Here is a 16,465-nt window from a genome sequence, read left to right on the forward strand (position 1 = left end):
TGCTCTCCTGAAGTGGGAAAATTGCGAGCATTATTGGGGTGCCTCGTCTTTTTGTTTCAGCTTGCCTCTTGACTCTTTTTGGTTCTTCTATAGTAGGCGAGTGTGATTGGCAGCACCTTCCACCCAGATATGATCATGTTTCACCAGTTCTTACGGATTAAAATTAAGGGGGAAGTGCGATCACTTTGCACTAAATTTAACATGGAGCAATCTCTATAATTGACTCATTGCAAGTATGCAAACCCGAGTGGTACAACGGTTGCTTTGGCCGTACTGTGACGATGCGTCACGAGCGCATAACTATTAAAAGACCGATGTATAAAGCCACAAGAAACAACTTAGAAAATACTACCCGGTCCCGTGGTAGAGAGGGGATCGAGAGCTTAGAGAATTTCTCCCCCTCTGATTGCACTTCCCTCCTCAATGTGGCAGGACGTGTACCGAGTGAGCTTCTGCACAACACTTCGCATTGTGAGGCAATGCTGTTTAAGTTATGAATCCGGGACCTTAAAGATGTGTGAGTAAATTATAACGCATTTATCTCGGATTTACCGCTGAATCGGCACCGATTTCTTTCCTAAGCTTGTGTGTTCTGTGAATGGTATCCTCTTATGCACGTACCCCACCACTGGAAGCTAGATCATGTTCCTGTGATTGTGTTCTGTCTCAACTTACATCAAACACTTTCTGCTGTTACATTAATTTTCACGTGCCGTTTTTCTAGTGCGAGATCCTGCAAAAAGTGAGAGTACCTATATGTTATCAAGTGGTGCTTCTCAGGACACATGCTAAATAGAATGTTTAGTGAAGGGAAAAAAAATAGGCTTGGGTAATATCAACACACTATTGTACCGCACTTTTCATCATGGAAGACACTTAAACTCTAGAGAAAAAATACAGTTGCGGCGTTTTTTGTTTTGTTTTGCTTTGAAGAATACGGACTGAATTTTTAATTACAGTGAAATAAATATTTAACGTAAGGCCTTTCATTTCGTTTAGCAGACGCCATTCTGTTACATTTCCGCACCACTGGGTCCGGTATTAGTTAACAATGCCAACACAGAAGCACTTCCTCTTTCTTATTCGAAATACACGCGCATAGCACCCATACATTGTTCGAACTTCTGGAATGAGAGGCGTTTAATCTCCGTAAACATGCACCAGCCAGCACGAAATAAAGTAGAGTGAGTACAATAGACCACCATAACGTGTACACCAAGATCGAACTTACCATATCGTCGGCAAGAATAAAGACGATGTGAGGCTGCCTCGTGAAACATTGCGCTGCCGGCATAAGTGAGAGCAACAGGCACAAGCAAGACGCTATAGCTGTCATTGTGCTGAAAAAGAAAGAAAAAGAGTTCTCTGAGCAAGCCTTTCGCAGTATCACAGTCAAATTGGAGGTGGAGGATCCCGTTTTTTTTTTTTTTTTTTTTTTTTTTATCTCGATGCATTCAGCACTCGGACTGAATGTTAGGTCATTTTAAGTGCTGCCTCACGAACAACTCACCGAACCTCCGAGCAACGCCCAGTCGCCACACAGCCTGTTTCTAGGGTCTGCCGTTTTGAACTCGCAAGCTCATTTCCGGGTTAAAACGAGCAGCGACATGGGAAGCTAATAACCGTTGAACACAGTCGTTATTTCCACATTCGTCGTCGCTGTTGTTCCCTGTAAGGCCATGTACCCTGAAAGCACCGTAACTATGCTCAAGAGCTTTGTTCTCGCTATCCCTCCCTCCCTCCCTCTTCTTATTTAATACGAGATTTTATTCGCTATATAAATAGCTGTTCACAGTCTGCGAACGCTACGGAAGAGCGACGAGTGAATATTTATGTATACGATATACAGACATTGCGTGAGGTTTCACGCATCGCGATCAACGCGCTTTACACGTACCTGCTTTGAACGCCATGCGTGCGAGTCAAGCGTTCTCGCTATACAAGTGTTATGTTTATATCTCCAACAGCGGCTTCACAATAACCGACTGCGTAGCCCACATCTGGCTAGCTACAGCCGTGTGCTATCCGCATATGCTGGCATATGCTTCGCGCCACCAGCTGCGCTTCACGAATTAAGCACCGTTCTAAAAGGGGCAACACGCTCAACAGTGTTGACAAAGCTGGCTTTGCTGCGGGTGAACAGTGGTGTTTCGTTTGTTGAAAGGATTTGGGACCAGTAGAAGAAAGTTGTTAGCTGCAGGCTGACCGAGCATGCAAAGGTATGCCGGCCACTGATCTCTCCCATCGGAGCCTTTTGAGGTTTTGGCGAATAAAGAGTTTTCAAAGCTCATTGTGAAATATTTTGTTTAATTTCAGCGGTGTGTCTGGGCTACAATCTTCCAATAGTAGGGGCGTAGCCAGAAGGGGGGGGGGGGGGGGGGGGGGGGCTTCAGCCCCCCCCTCCCCTCGAAATTTTTTGTGCCGGCATGCACCGCCGACCAAAACTACCACCGACGCCAGGAATCATTCTGGATTCTGTCTACAATGACTTTTTCACGCTCGAAAAGACATTTCGGCCCGAACATTCCGAACTCGGGCTGGATTTCGTGGCAACGCCCTTGCACCTGGAAAGCACAAACTTTCAACGGCTTTTTGATAGCGAGCGGGCGCGTTGCGGCATCTCGCAGCGGAATCTACGGAGCGCATAGAATTTTATTACGAAACTTTATGGGTATAAAGTTCTCATGAACTTCTGATGCGAACGGTTCACTGACATTTCCAAAGGCGTGCTTTAAAAAATTTTCGATTCTGGAACTTTATGGGGTTGGTGCACTTATACACTTGGGCCAACATGCGTGCACTGGAGCCCTCGTGACCAAGCCGTTCCAGAAATGAAAGCACGCGCTCGCAATCTTCCACACACGAAAATACTAAATATCACCGTGACTGAGCTAGCAGCTGATAATTTTCTCCAAACATTTTCAGGAAGCGTGCCCAATGTGATCGATCAGCAGGACCAGGGCAGGCAAAGTAAAATATGAGAAAACAGAAGAAAATAAGGCTATTCTTTTTGCGGGCGACAAGGTCTGGCTCTCCGTGGCTACAGGGACAGTGGCCATATGAATTTAAGCATAGCCCCCGCTGAAAATACAGGTATTTTCAGAGCGCTTCTTCGCATGCGAGCTGATTGTGGAGATACATATCTGAGGAACCATTTGGAAAGCTGCCCCAGTAATACCTCGTATTTAAGCCCAGACGCACAAAATGAAATTATAGAAATTTGTGGTGAAATTATCAAAGAAAGTCTAGTTGCAAAAGCAGGCTGCTTCTCCATACTTCCTGACGAAACGACGGACATCGCTGGAATCGAACAGCCCACTGTTTGTGCAAGGTACCTAAGCAAGGATGTCAACGACTTCGAGGGAGTGTTTTAGGTTTTAGCACCGGAATAGATGCCCTCTCTCATTGCGACTGCAGGTTCTATGTAAATGTGTACAAGCGGCTGCAGATTCTAGTCACCCTTCCAGTGACCACTGCCAGCGCAGAGAGAATATTTTTTAACAAGAGTTTACTAAACAATTACTTGCGCTCTACAATGTCTGTGGAACGCATGATTAGGCTGGCGCTTCTATACACCCACAGAGACGTCGGCATCAACGTGTCCGAAGTCATTGACCGCTTCGCTCAACTTCCCCGCCGAGAGAAGTTTGCCCTTTAGATAGCGAAGCAGCTGAAATCAATGCAGGTAAAAAGCTCTGTTCCTTCAGGTCCATAAGCTCGTAATTATGAAAACGTATGACTGTTCGTTAGCTTTTAAAACCGCAGAAATTTTAGCTGTTTATTCTAGCAGTCAGCATCATGATCAAAATTATCATGCGAATACGAAAATTACGAGGACATCAATTACCAATTTTGACCGACCTTGCTCATTGAAAGCCCGGCCCACGCGGCGTTTGCCAAAAACAATCTCGGATATTGGGTACTTCAACTTGCCGCAACATCCGTGGCTTTCGTTTGTCCGTTTCTTTCCTTTTTTTAGCTACCTGATTTTATTTCTTTTTATTGCGATAGCAATTATATGGACACTTCAACCGGATTTCTGCGTCGCTGTCGTCGTCGCCGTCGCCGTGAGGTTCCGTATAGATAAAATCTTCGCCGCGCGCCGTATGCCCCAGCGGAAGCGTGCGGGGACGCGCGCTATCACGGAGAGCGAACGCACTCAATCTACCACGCGCAAGCAAGGAAGCGGAAAGCCAGCGCCGGAGGGAGCAGGGGGGGGGGGGGGGGGGGCACTTTGCCAACAACCGCGCTCGTCGCTCGTCCGCACAGTCTCTTATCTCTCCCACGCGCAAGCAAGGAAGCGGGAAGCCAGCGCCGGAGGGAGCGGGGGGGGGGGGGGGGGGGGGGGCACTTCTACGCTGCCAACAACCGCGCTCGTTGTTCGTTCTACCGCACCGTCTCTTATCTCCACACGGCTCTGACCTTTATGCTCCCTGCATTCGCCGCTCAGTTTCCGTTGAAGCGATAGACCGCACGTACATACGCTCGCTGCCAGCGTTTTGACAGTCGTTGACTGCAGTCATTCAGTGTGATCTATTCATGTTTGTTTGTGCGCGCTCACACCACGCTTGTTCATTCAGTTAGTAATAGTCGGGCCACATTTTCCAACGCACGCTACACATGCAATGCTGCCCAGATCGGCAGTGCAGCACTACAGGTGTGTCCCTTCGCACGCGCTGCCCACGGTAAGCGCTTCTCATCAACACCACCGTTTCACACGCGCCTTCTCGTGGTCATCGAGTCTCTCTTCATGTCGGTCTACTTACGCCGCAGCAAACCTGCTTACTTAATCAGCTCATGTTTACTACAATTCATATTGCTACCAAGGCCGCTCACCTTACTTCGTATGACATTGCTGTGTTGCTATCGCATTCATTGCTTTGCCCTTAGGGCGAAACTGTGACATTTTTTTTTTTTCGAAACGAAGCAATACCCTTCTTTAATTTTGGGTGCAGAATAATTGTTGCCGCTGTGCAGGCAGTTAAATTACACATTTTCGTACTGATTTCTGCATTATTTCTCTATTATTCTACCCATATGGCGCTGTCGCGACAGCCGCATGGCCCGAGTACATATCACGATTTCTTTGATCATAGTTTTGTTCCTGCCTAGATCATCTGTCTTTCTGTGCGCAAAGTTTACTATCTTTGACTGCGCAAATGTTTATTTGTCTTGTTTGACGCATTATATACAGTGACGTTTGCTTAAATACGTAGATTTGTTGGAGATTTAGACGTATATTTAAATATCTTGTTGCGAGGTTTTGTGTATACAAGCAGTGAACTTTGTTTCCAGCGACTCTTTTTGCCCTTTATCAAGTTGTATCTTCGCATTTGTATATTCCACTCTGTCTTCGCATTTCTAATGTATATTTTGCAGAACACCTACTTTTTATTTGTACTCACTGTTGCGAGTATAATCTCGGTGTAATTACAATACACGACCTGTAACAGCTGCTCCTGCGCAATCTATTGCAACGAGGGACAGCGTCATTGCGGTTTTTTCCTGGCCGTTGCATATGTACAAAAGTGTAAACAAGGTTCTTCAATGACAAGGATTCATCAAAATATTTGTCCTCAACATATTCATTTCATAGCCTTTACGTTTTTCATATCAGCTGCATGCACTGCTTTGCTGGTTTCGAAGTGATATAGTTCTAAAGTTCGTGTGATAGTTTCTTTACTTATTAAATAGAGAAAAAAAAGCGCGGCAGCATTTTTATCGGTTATTTCTGCCACAATTTTTGGGACATACGAATATATTCTTGTATGAAAAAATACATATTTTACTTGACAGTGCGTAGCCTTCAATAATTTGTGTGCAACATCTAATATACAATGGCATTGGCAAAGCAGTTATTATTCATGTATTTGATCCCTCGACAAATGCAACAAGGACGAGGCCGCGCTGGAACCTGAGCCCCCACCCCCACCCCACCCCCGAACAAAATGTCTGGCTACGCCACTGTCCAAAAGCGTACTCTTCAGAAGCCAAGCTTTACACTTTGTACCGATAAGTGATGGAAAACAACAAGTTGATTGCATCTGCATCAACACTGCAGATGGGAATTAGTGAGCAAGCGGAAGAGGGGAATAAAGGTAGAGGCAGGAAGGTTGTCATCGAAATTCCTATATATGGTTTGCTACCCTGAGCTGGGGGAGTGAAAAGGAAGGTAGCTGACAAACTAGTTGAGATGAAAAGTTTTCACGTTGTAAGGACGGTGAAGAACCACACAGTACCAAAACTTTCAATCGTGCATGTAATTGAGCGAGCGTTGTGCCCAGAAAAGACAAGTGACCTGCCTACGGCGTGCCTCACAATCAGATCGTACTTTTGGCATGTAAAACCCCATAATTTATTTGAACAGTTGTCGGTCGCCGAAATTTCATCTGCGGGACGGGTGCATCGGCTGTATACCGGGTGCTGCATAGAAGACTGAAAAATTTTTAAAGACTGCCTGTGGGCAGATAGCACAATTCTAGTTCATGAGCTTCTCTACTCAAAGAGACGGATATTACTTGCACAAGAAATTGAAATGCATAATCGACTAATAAACAAAAATTCACAAATTAAATTTTAACTGATTACCTTATGGCCCATATTGCAATTTACAAATTCTAACCGTGGACCTCGCAAGGCAGGTCCATTTGGAACCAATTCTCAGGATGACACCATGTAGTTTCGAGATATTAATTTCCGAACTTCAAGAAGAAATTTATTGGCTATTGACTTTTGCGCTTCAATGCATAAAATGACGCTTTTGTTAACAAAGTAACTGGAACGGCAATGCATTTCTCCGCAAAGTTATCATCGCACATTGCAGCATAATTGCTGTTGCTAGATCAGGTGTGTTCCAGATTGTACACCGCTATTGACGTTGCGCGCGCGATCTGATTAAACAAGACACTTTCGCTAGAGAATCGGCGACAACGTTTCAGGAATTTTCGATGCATGAAGGCGCGTCTTGCGCGTCACGAGAACTGTAACGGTTGTGAGCCCGTGAAAAATAGTCGGTGAAAAATTGTCGCTGAAAAAAAGATAAACAATGTATGCATGTCAAGAGGAGCAAGTGAAATTGAATAGCGTCGAGGAACGCGCAGAGCAACTAAGCAGTGGTCCAGTAGGCCAGCAATAATGGTGACAAAGGAAACGATGCACTGTCAAGGCTGGCAAATGACCGAATGTCGTGATGAGGCCGCGAGAGAGAGAGAGAAGAAACGGGAAAGGCAGGGAGGTTAACCAGAGGGGAATGTCCGGTTTGCTACCCTACGCTGAGGAGAGAGGGGAGGTAAAGATATGGGCAAGTAAAAATAGAGAAAGAAAGGGAGGCTGGGAAGTTCTGCAGGGACAGTGCAGAGAAACCGTGAACCAGTTTTGGCTGACACTAAACGCTTTGAAAACTCAATTTTACTTAATTTCGTACTCATAGGTGGATCATTACATAAAGTAATGCTGCTCGAAGTCTCATTTCATGAATTTCGCTCCAGAACAATAGGGTAGGTATACGTCAGTGTTAGGTCGGAAATTTCCAAGATCAATCGATCAATTGATTAATCAATCGATTTAGGTCATTGTGGCTATGTAGAGGTTCTTGAAACTTTGCAAGTTCTGGCAATAGCTTTTTTTAGACAATGTTGTCCATCTTTACCGATCAAACATTAAGGCCCGAGCATGCAGACGCCTTCAAAATATAATGACGTCACGGTGAGCTTGCGCAGGAACCTGAAGGGGCCGTCAACGCCAGACTGCTTCTTGTGCCATTTTTTCTGGCTTCCCAGTAACTATAACGCTCTACGAGCTATGGCGTTTCGCTGGCAAGCATGAGGTCGTGAGCTTGATTTCGTGCCGAGGCCGCCATTCACCGGCGACCGGGCGCTTATTTTTCAGCGCAGCTGAAAGCGCCCAGGTAGTTACGCGACACCGTAAGCGTGTCGCTCTCTCGTGTCCCTGTCTTTCTTAAACTTTGTTTTAAATGCGAAGCATTTCTTTCTTGGCAAACATTTGCTACTTTGACAGTATCTATCTATCGATCTATCTATCTATCAGTCTAGCCGCTTACGTCTTTGTGCTTTCATGGTCGTCTCGTTAACTTGGTATGTACCAAAACTGGCATACTATGACTAGAGTATATGACGAACATAAATGATATATCATGACATTAATGTCATGACATGCGTGTCATGTAGGTCGATCATGAAACAGCCGCCAACGTCTTGGTGCTCTAATGGTCGTTTCGTTAACTTGGTAGGCTCCTCGCACACTGCTTCGCATAACATCGATTCCCACAGGGCATGGGATCTGGTGGGTTTTTTTTTTTCAATGAATCACCAACACGCAAAAGCTTCCATGTTAAGCCATGTACAGTACTCACGGATTGAAATAGGACACACGGAGCGCGTGGCCGCTGGTACATGCAACGTCGCCCGTGGGTGCTCATGGAACCAAGGTGTTGCATTGGGGTATAGACGGTTTCAGTGTTTACAAACAAACCTCGCTTGCCACTGATTGTTTGCCCCATCGGAACTTCCGGCAGGAGAGCTAGAAGCACTTCCGGCTATGTTGTTTGAAGGCATGCGCGACGTGAGGCCGGCGTGTCGATGTTTGCACTGCTTGGTGGAATCTGTGATGAGCTGATTCTACATCGTGAATATTGTCGAGATGACGAGCGAGTACTTTAAGGCGCTTAGCACCGAAGCAAAAGATCGGTATCGCCAAAAGCTGATGTTTAGAGGCAGAGAGCTGCCCGATCCGCTGGACGATGATGTGAGATTTTCGTTTTCGCCTGGCTCCGAACACCTTCCCTCAGTTACAACCCCGGAGCAACAAGCGGAGCATCTTAGTGAGGACATGCAATGAACGCGGACTGTTGTCTTCAAGGCAGGTAATCGGACTGCCGAAAACTAGAAAAACTTTAATTACCCTTTTTTCTTCTTTCTGGGGTTTTACGTGCCAAAACCAGTTCTGATTATGAGGCTCGCCGTAGTGGAGGGTTCCGGATTAATTTTGACCACCTGGGGTTCTTTAACGTGCCCTACAGCACAAGCACACGGGCGTTTTTGCATTTCGCAACGGCACTTTCATTGCTGCAAGATGGAGGATGAAGTGCTAAGCTGTGCATGTGTACATGCACATGTTTCCTGCGTCATATGCCTTGTTTCTGCTTTTCAATATGCATTCACAAATAACTGTACATTCTCAAAAGTCCTTTAGTGCAAGAAGCCTATGTCGACTGAAATGGGACTAACCTAAATGCTCACGAATTTCCCACACTTCTAACAAAATGAAACCTGTAGTAATGGGCACGAGATTACAATCCATAATTGGCCTCCGTTCATTCGTAAATGCTTTTAGAATGTGGCCGAAACTTCCGACATGCATGCACGGAAGCGATCGTTCATTCAACCTCTGCCATCGATGACACTGAGCTTTGCATTACCGGGGCGTTTCCTTCGCTTTCTCAGCCAAACACACTCGTCGTCTCTGAAGGACCCGCGCTCTAACCCTCCGCGCGGGAGCCGAGTATGTACTGTCGAGAGGGAAAGCACGATAACGGCGGCATCTCGATATCGCAGTAGAATGGCCGCACGTGCCAGGTCCCTGAGCGATTTGGTGAAACGAATGCCTGCGTGCAATGCCTTTTACGTGTTTTCAAGGCGTTAAGCAGTTCAGTTCCTATGTGCTTCGTCGCTCCGCGCACCGTGAAGCACTTGACGCTTTAGTGTGCGTGCAATGGCCGGGCTGCTTAGAACCAGTGCAACAGCCTAAGCAAAGCTGCAGCCATATCGACCGGCGAAGAGAGCACTGAAACACTAGAGGCACGAGATGTGCACCGGATGCACCACAGAACTTTAGACTGTCACTATAGTGCACGGATTGTTAATGCTTAGAATTGCAACTGTTATTGTATGCTACAGCTGCAACTGCCACCCACCATTCAATGGCATTGAACAATTGTTAGAGGGCGATTGGCAACTGGCAACGCCCAAGAAATTTATTTGGAATCGTTTTGAAGATGACCGGAGCCCTCCTGCAATCTCGAGAGTCTTAAAGGTGCATAGCTGTGCAACTTTCTGAGGAAATAAGGAAGAACGATTTTGCTGTCGAACCCTTTCAAGCAAAAATACACAGAATTATTCGTAGAAGGGGGGGGGGGGGGGAGAGAGAGAGAGATTTGCAAACACCATATTTCACCTCGTGGATCCAAAGAAGACTAAACAAAAAGAAACTGACGCTTCTACCCTGGCTGGTTCCCTGAAAGCAGCTTCCAACCGGGTATTTCGGGGACACTCAATTCTTGTTTGGAAGCTTGCACTTACCGAAAGCACACCAGGATCCAGCAAGGCTCGTAAACGTCGTTTCACGCTCCAGACGTACGTTCTGGTTGTGATGCAGCGTCACATATAGCACCGAGGTGACTACGAAGCGCAGCAACGCGGCGATTCAGGGAAAGCACTGTTGTGTTAGGTGGGCACGCAAATGCCCTCTTATAACAGAGGTTCGTTAGTTATTTGATCTGTAAGCACATCGCAGGATGAAAAAAAAAGGTACCACTAAGTGGCTCCCAGATCGCGCTAAAAGTTAGCCAAAAGAAATAAAAGCGCCATCATTCACAGCCGTCGGCAGCCACTCTTAAGCACACGTGCTCGATCAAAGGTCCACGTGGGATGTGCACGCAATGCGCTGCCAGACGAGCTTATTATCGAGCCTTCTTGCTGCTCAGTATATGGGCGAGTGCCGTGGTTCCGGACTATTGCAAAGGGGCGGCACATCACCGGTTGCACCTCATCAAGGTTTTTATTTACGCTGCCTAACGCAAGGTACGTTACTTGCATGCTCTTTTGTAGGTCAGGGTGTCATGCAAGTGCCAAAAATAACTGGCGGCAGCTTTACATATACCAAAGCTGCGCGTTATCTACGAGGGATCCTGAATTAATCTTGAATATGCGGCCATGGCGGCCGCATACCAATGGCGGTGAAATGCAAAAATGCTCGTATACTTCGATTAAACTGCACGTTAAGAAATCCCAGGTGGTCAAAAATTAATCCGGTGTTCCCACTATGGCGTGCCTCATAATCTAACTGCGGCTTTTGCACTGAAAGCCCCATGGATGGATGGTAATAACTTTATTGAGTTGTCCTGCAGTTTTTACGACCCGGGCTCAGGTCTCCCACCTTAGAATTTCTTTTTTATTGCACGAAAATCTCACAATTTCGTTATAAGGGCGAAGCAATGAATGCGATAGCAACACGTTAGAATATTACTCGAAGTGCAAGACACGTAGTTCTAGTGGCAGTATCAGCTGAAGTAAACGTAAGCTGACTAAATAAAAACGAGCTGCTGTGCCCCGAGGTCTTCTGTTCGTATCCTTCCATCGGACAATTTCATTATGTTTATTAATTAAAGCCAACGTCGTTCTTAGTGACTTTACCGCCACATTTACCGACACTTTTGCCGACACTTTTTCCGCCATGATCCCGAAGGTCGCGCACAGCGGCGCCAATAAAATTACAACATTTCCTGGTTTGAGCTCTGTTATCGTTTCACACGTTTAATATTTAAATCTGAAAACGTTTAACCCATTATTGGTGAGTGTTGCTTACACGCAACATACCAAAAACAAATTTTGTTTTCTTGTCGAGTTTCAGTATTGAGTACGAAGCTTCCGGCTAATTGTCTTCTGCTAACACTGATTGACAGGCAGCAAGCGTCATTTGTTGGTTTATAGCAGGAACACGGACGAGGAAGAAGTTTGGCACGCGACTCACAGTCTTCTGAAAGCAAGGTCACAGACGACAGGACGATGCAAGATATCCAACTGCGGTGGGGCCACACCTGTGACGTAAAGCCAATGAAATGCATACCTACGGTACACATATCATAAGAGCTGTCTATACAAATTAAAAACGAAGCATTAGGTGGCATGGGGTGAAGCCCACTTCCAGTTTCCTGTCCGGAGTTTTCCCCCTATTACTGAAAAAAAATTACGCAAAATATTTGTTTTTGAGTTTGTTGATTATACTTTGTCTTGATCTGTTTTGCAGATTTAGATAGAAAATAATTTTTTTCTGGGTTCGATATGTCTCGTCATTAAAAGGTATTAAGATAAACGGCATGAGCTGTCGCGGTTTTGTTTCATGCAATTTGTTTGTGCACTGCCATATAGCCCGCCTATACCGCAAGTCATGGCATGGCATACGCCACTCGACGCCATGCTGCAGCACCTACCAACGAAGACAACCCAGACACTCGCGACGTCGCCGTCCATCTCTAGCGTACCGAAGAAGCTAGGCGGTTCGCCCGCCAGCGCCTCAAGATTCGGCAAAGGACTGGCAGCCGACACTACAACATTCAAAGACGCTATGTGAAATATCAGCCCGGAGACCACGTTTGGGTTTGGGCCACGATACGCCGACGTGTACTGAGTGAAAAGCTACTTCGACGTTATTTCGGATCATACAAGATCCTCGGACGTATTGATGCACTGGAGTAGGAAGTCGTGTCGGATGGCATTACGCAATCACAGCGGCGCCGCGCACGACCTGCCATCGTCCACGTGGTGCGTCTTAAGCCATTTTACCGACGCTGACGAACATTGGGACTTCGTTCGTCTGTTGCTTTGTTATAATGCGGAAGCATTATATGTCCCATGAGGTAGAAAGCCAGCGTTGTCCGCCACGAGTCGTACCAGAAATCAGTGTGACGTCATCAGCTTATTGTAAGACGTCATTAGTGATAGAGAAGATAGTAAACGGTGTAATAACGTTTTAAACGGTGTAAGAACAGCAATTATGCGCAGATATAGTGAATTATATTTGAATTAAGGTGAATCAGAGAAGTAAAGCGAATTCAACTTAGAACAAGTTAGAGTAAGGGGAGTTAAGGTGGAATAAAGTGAATTAAGGTAAACAACAGTAAACGAAGATGAATTAAAGTGGATTACGGTGGATTAAAGTGGATTAAGGTGGATAAAGGTTGGTACAAATTATAGCCAGGTGGATTCCAGTGTAATAAAGTGGATTAGGGTGGACTAAGGCAGAGTTGTGAAGGGCACGGAACAATGTATGACGTCACGTATCATGGGCGTAACCAATCCGAGAAGTCATACAGCTTTCGCTTTCGAATCACGTAAAGATACTTGAGTGACTGCCGAATTTATTTATTGATAGGCTAGGCTTCCCATCTTGTCATCAGCTAAGGACGTTTCGATGCCGATGTAATTACCTAAATGTTATCACTGCCGTTAGCTGCACCATAACAGCTCTTCGCTGTGACGCGTATCGCTGAAACACAGCGCTGTAGCACGCCACCTTCTCCGATTTTTTAAATTTTTTCTGTATAAATTTGATAGTTAACACCCATGAGGTCATGGTGACGTTTCATTTTTCTTTTTCTCTTTTTTTTACCACAGTTCCACCGACTCACCCAGGTACAATATCATGCAGCTTGCGACGTAGCGAATTTACTTGTACGTGGCGCACAAGGCATATCATGTAGTCGGGTACATAGTTTCAGTTTCGCTAAAATTAGCAGGGTGAACATGGTAGACTTCAAGCTCGAGTTACTTCTGCAGGCACATTCTTCCACCTACAATAGCTGCCAATTGCGATTACATTCTTTTCACAGCTGCGTGCACATAAAAAAAATCAGGCAAGTTTGCACTCGGTCGCGCAAAACTTAGGCACAGCGAAGCTTACTGGCTGCTGCTGCTAGGTATGAACTTCACTGCTGCTAGGTCTTAACTTGCTTTAACTTAACTGCGCGTGTAGGGAAGGTATTCTCTAGCAATCATTTTCAGAGGTACCTTCCCTTTCGCGACATTTCGCGTGACTAGCGCTGGACGCGTCGACGCCTACGAGCGACAGTGTGTCTGGCATGCCACAAACGCAGGCAGGCTAAACAAGGTTCCCACAGTGCCAAGAATGCTGTTGCTTGGCGACGCCGAACGCGCTGGAGGCTAGCCGCTCGTTATCTAGCGAAAGTTGAAACGACTAGGTGCAGCCTCTTTTATGGCAAACTCCGAAGCCAAGCGTGTGCACAGTGTACGGGCGGCGCGCAGCAGACGATACGCTGGGATGGCGTCATGGCTCATGCGCAGTAGCGCGCAGCTGGCGGGTGCTTGGCGGAGCCGTGTCTGTGCCGGGCGAAGCGAGCCCGCTCCTGCGCCGGCGGTTACAAGGCAACGCGAGGTGACGTCATCGCTACTGCTTCGGCGCATGCGCGGCCAGGCAAGGTGGGCGGCGTTGGCAGCAGCTCTGCGCGTTGTCTCGTTGGTGCTGCTACAATTTCTTTCTGTCTCCATCTCGCTCTCATTTTCTCTTTCCCTCTCCCGAGCATTGCGCGCACCGCGCGCATGATCTCCTTCCCTCTCCTTAACGTCCCATGCAAGGCAACATGTGCACGGTATGGAGAGTAGGCGAGGCACACGCCGCTCCGCGAAGTGATTGCAAGCCAACGCAGTGACGTCATAGCTCGGCGAGGTTTTGCGGCAGCAGGCGGCACTGTTTACGGTTAGCTAGAACAGCTTTGCCGGTAAAAAAAAAAGAGAAATGGTTGTGTGCGAAAGTAGCCAACTGCAAGGAATGTGAGCGTGCCTGATTTTTTGTCTCATATACATAACTCTCTGGCAAAAGGTCTGGTTAAAACGCTTGAACAGATTTTCTTTTTTTCTGTGCTGTTCCACCATATTCCGTTTGCTCTAGGTGTATTATTCTGTACCCGCTATAAACGCCATTTGTCTATAGTTGTGAGATTGGCTCCCACCAGCGCTCGCGGTCTAGCAGCGGGCGGGGAACATTGCTTTTCCCCTTTTATTTCACTTCACATTTCAACAGACGCTATAAACGGTACTTTATCATTACTCTAATATAGATTTACAGTTAAATAAAAACATTATGAAGAGACCACCGACGATGATTGTAAACGTAATCGAATAGCACGAACAAACCAACGAACGATCAAACGAAGGAATGATTTTCATGGCGAGTCTGATCATCGACCAACCACGAAAGCGGCTGAAACAGCCATAAAAAGCTATCCCCTTTAAAACATTGCTCATTCCGCTACATTTTCTTTGGCCATGGCATCTGTTACCTTCGTATGCAAGTAACATGGCTAAAGTCAAGCCCCTCGGCTGACATGATTCTCATGCTGAAGTATGAAATTGTATCCGTGGCCATAGAAGGTTCTCTGGCGTTGTAAGTGGCAGAAACAGCACGCTTTCCAACACGATGCGCTGAAATCCTGCGGCCGAAATTACAAAGCTTTTCTTTTGTACAGGCTATATAGGAAATTTCTCCCTTAAGTGCTTGGACGACGTACTAATTCTCCACTGACGAAGTGTAGACGGAAGGTGGTATAAGCAATTACAAGCGGCTGGGTTCACCACCCTTCTCCAATCTCCTCCTTTTTGACGCACTACCTTCAAGAAAGCACATACTGCCCATAGAAAACCTCAGATGGGCGAGACTGAAAACAAGTTTTATGCGTGTGGGATATATTGTCGGATAAGAGATCAGGACCCGTATTCACAAAAAGGTTTATACGCCAGAACTGTTCGGCATAACAGGAGCATTTTATACGTTATGTTGGACATGTAATTAGCAGAGATTACCAGTTAGTCTCACAAGCAGAAAAAGAAGACAACGTTAAGGTTTTGAGATTTCACTCGGTATTGCCGACATATTTCATATAATACTTCGTTGGCCGCAAAGAAATAGCAAGAGTGATGTCTAGGTTCTAGCCAATGTCTAATGCCGCTATTCTATGCCGCTATTCTATTTCTTTCGCCGCTTTAGCAGTACTCTTTATCGCTTTTGCGGCAGCGTATGTACCGCGCTCAAGATACCCGCCATTCGTACTTTAGCTGAAAAGTGGAATACTACAGAATGTCTCAGTGCTATTATTTTCAACAAATCATTACACGTTTCTTTTATTTCGACTTATACCCAGCAAGAAATCGTTCCCCGCCATCGTTTGAACACTGCGACAATATCGTTGCAAATTAGGAGTCCGTCAGCAAAGAGGTATAGTTTTCTGGCCCGTCTATGCCAATACATGGAGACACCCCTGAAAAAGTGTGGGGTACCCGCCGTGGTTGCTCAGTGGCTATGGTGTTCGGCTGCTGAGCACGAGGTCGCGGGATCGAATCCCGGCCACGGCGGCCGCATTTCGATGGGGGCGAAATGCGAAAACACCCGTGTACTTAGATTTAGGTGCACGTTAAAGAACCCCAGGTGGTCAAAATTTCCGGAGTCCCCCACTACGGCGTGCCTCATAATCAAATCGTGGTTTTGGCACGTAAAACCCCATAATTTAATTTAATTTTAGAAAGTGTGGGGTGTCTGATGTCCGCTATTTCCCGCAGCCCCTTTTAACGAGCCCATCCACCATGCCGATTTGCGCGACTCAGTTTATGGAACTTGTTAGGATCACCCGAATCCAAAGCCAGGGCGGTCTTTTTCACGG

This window comes from Dermacentor silvarum, chromosome 2, assembly GCF_013339745.2.
Source record: "Dermacentor silvarum isolate Dsil-2018 chromosome 2, BIME_Dsil_1.4, whole genome shotgun sequence".
NCBI classification, from domain to species: Eukaryota; Metazoa; Arthropoda; class Arachnida; order Ixodida; family Ixodidae; genus Dermacentor; species Dermacentor silvarum.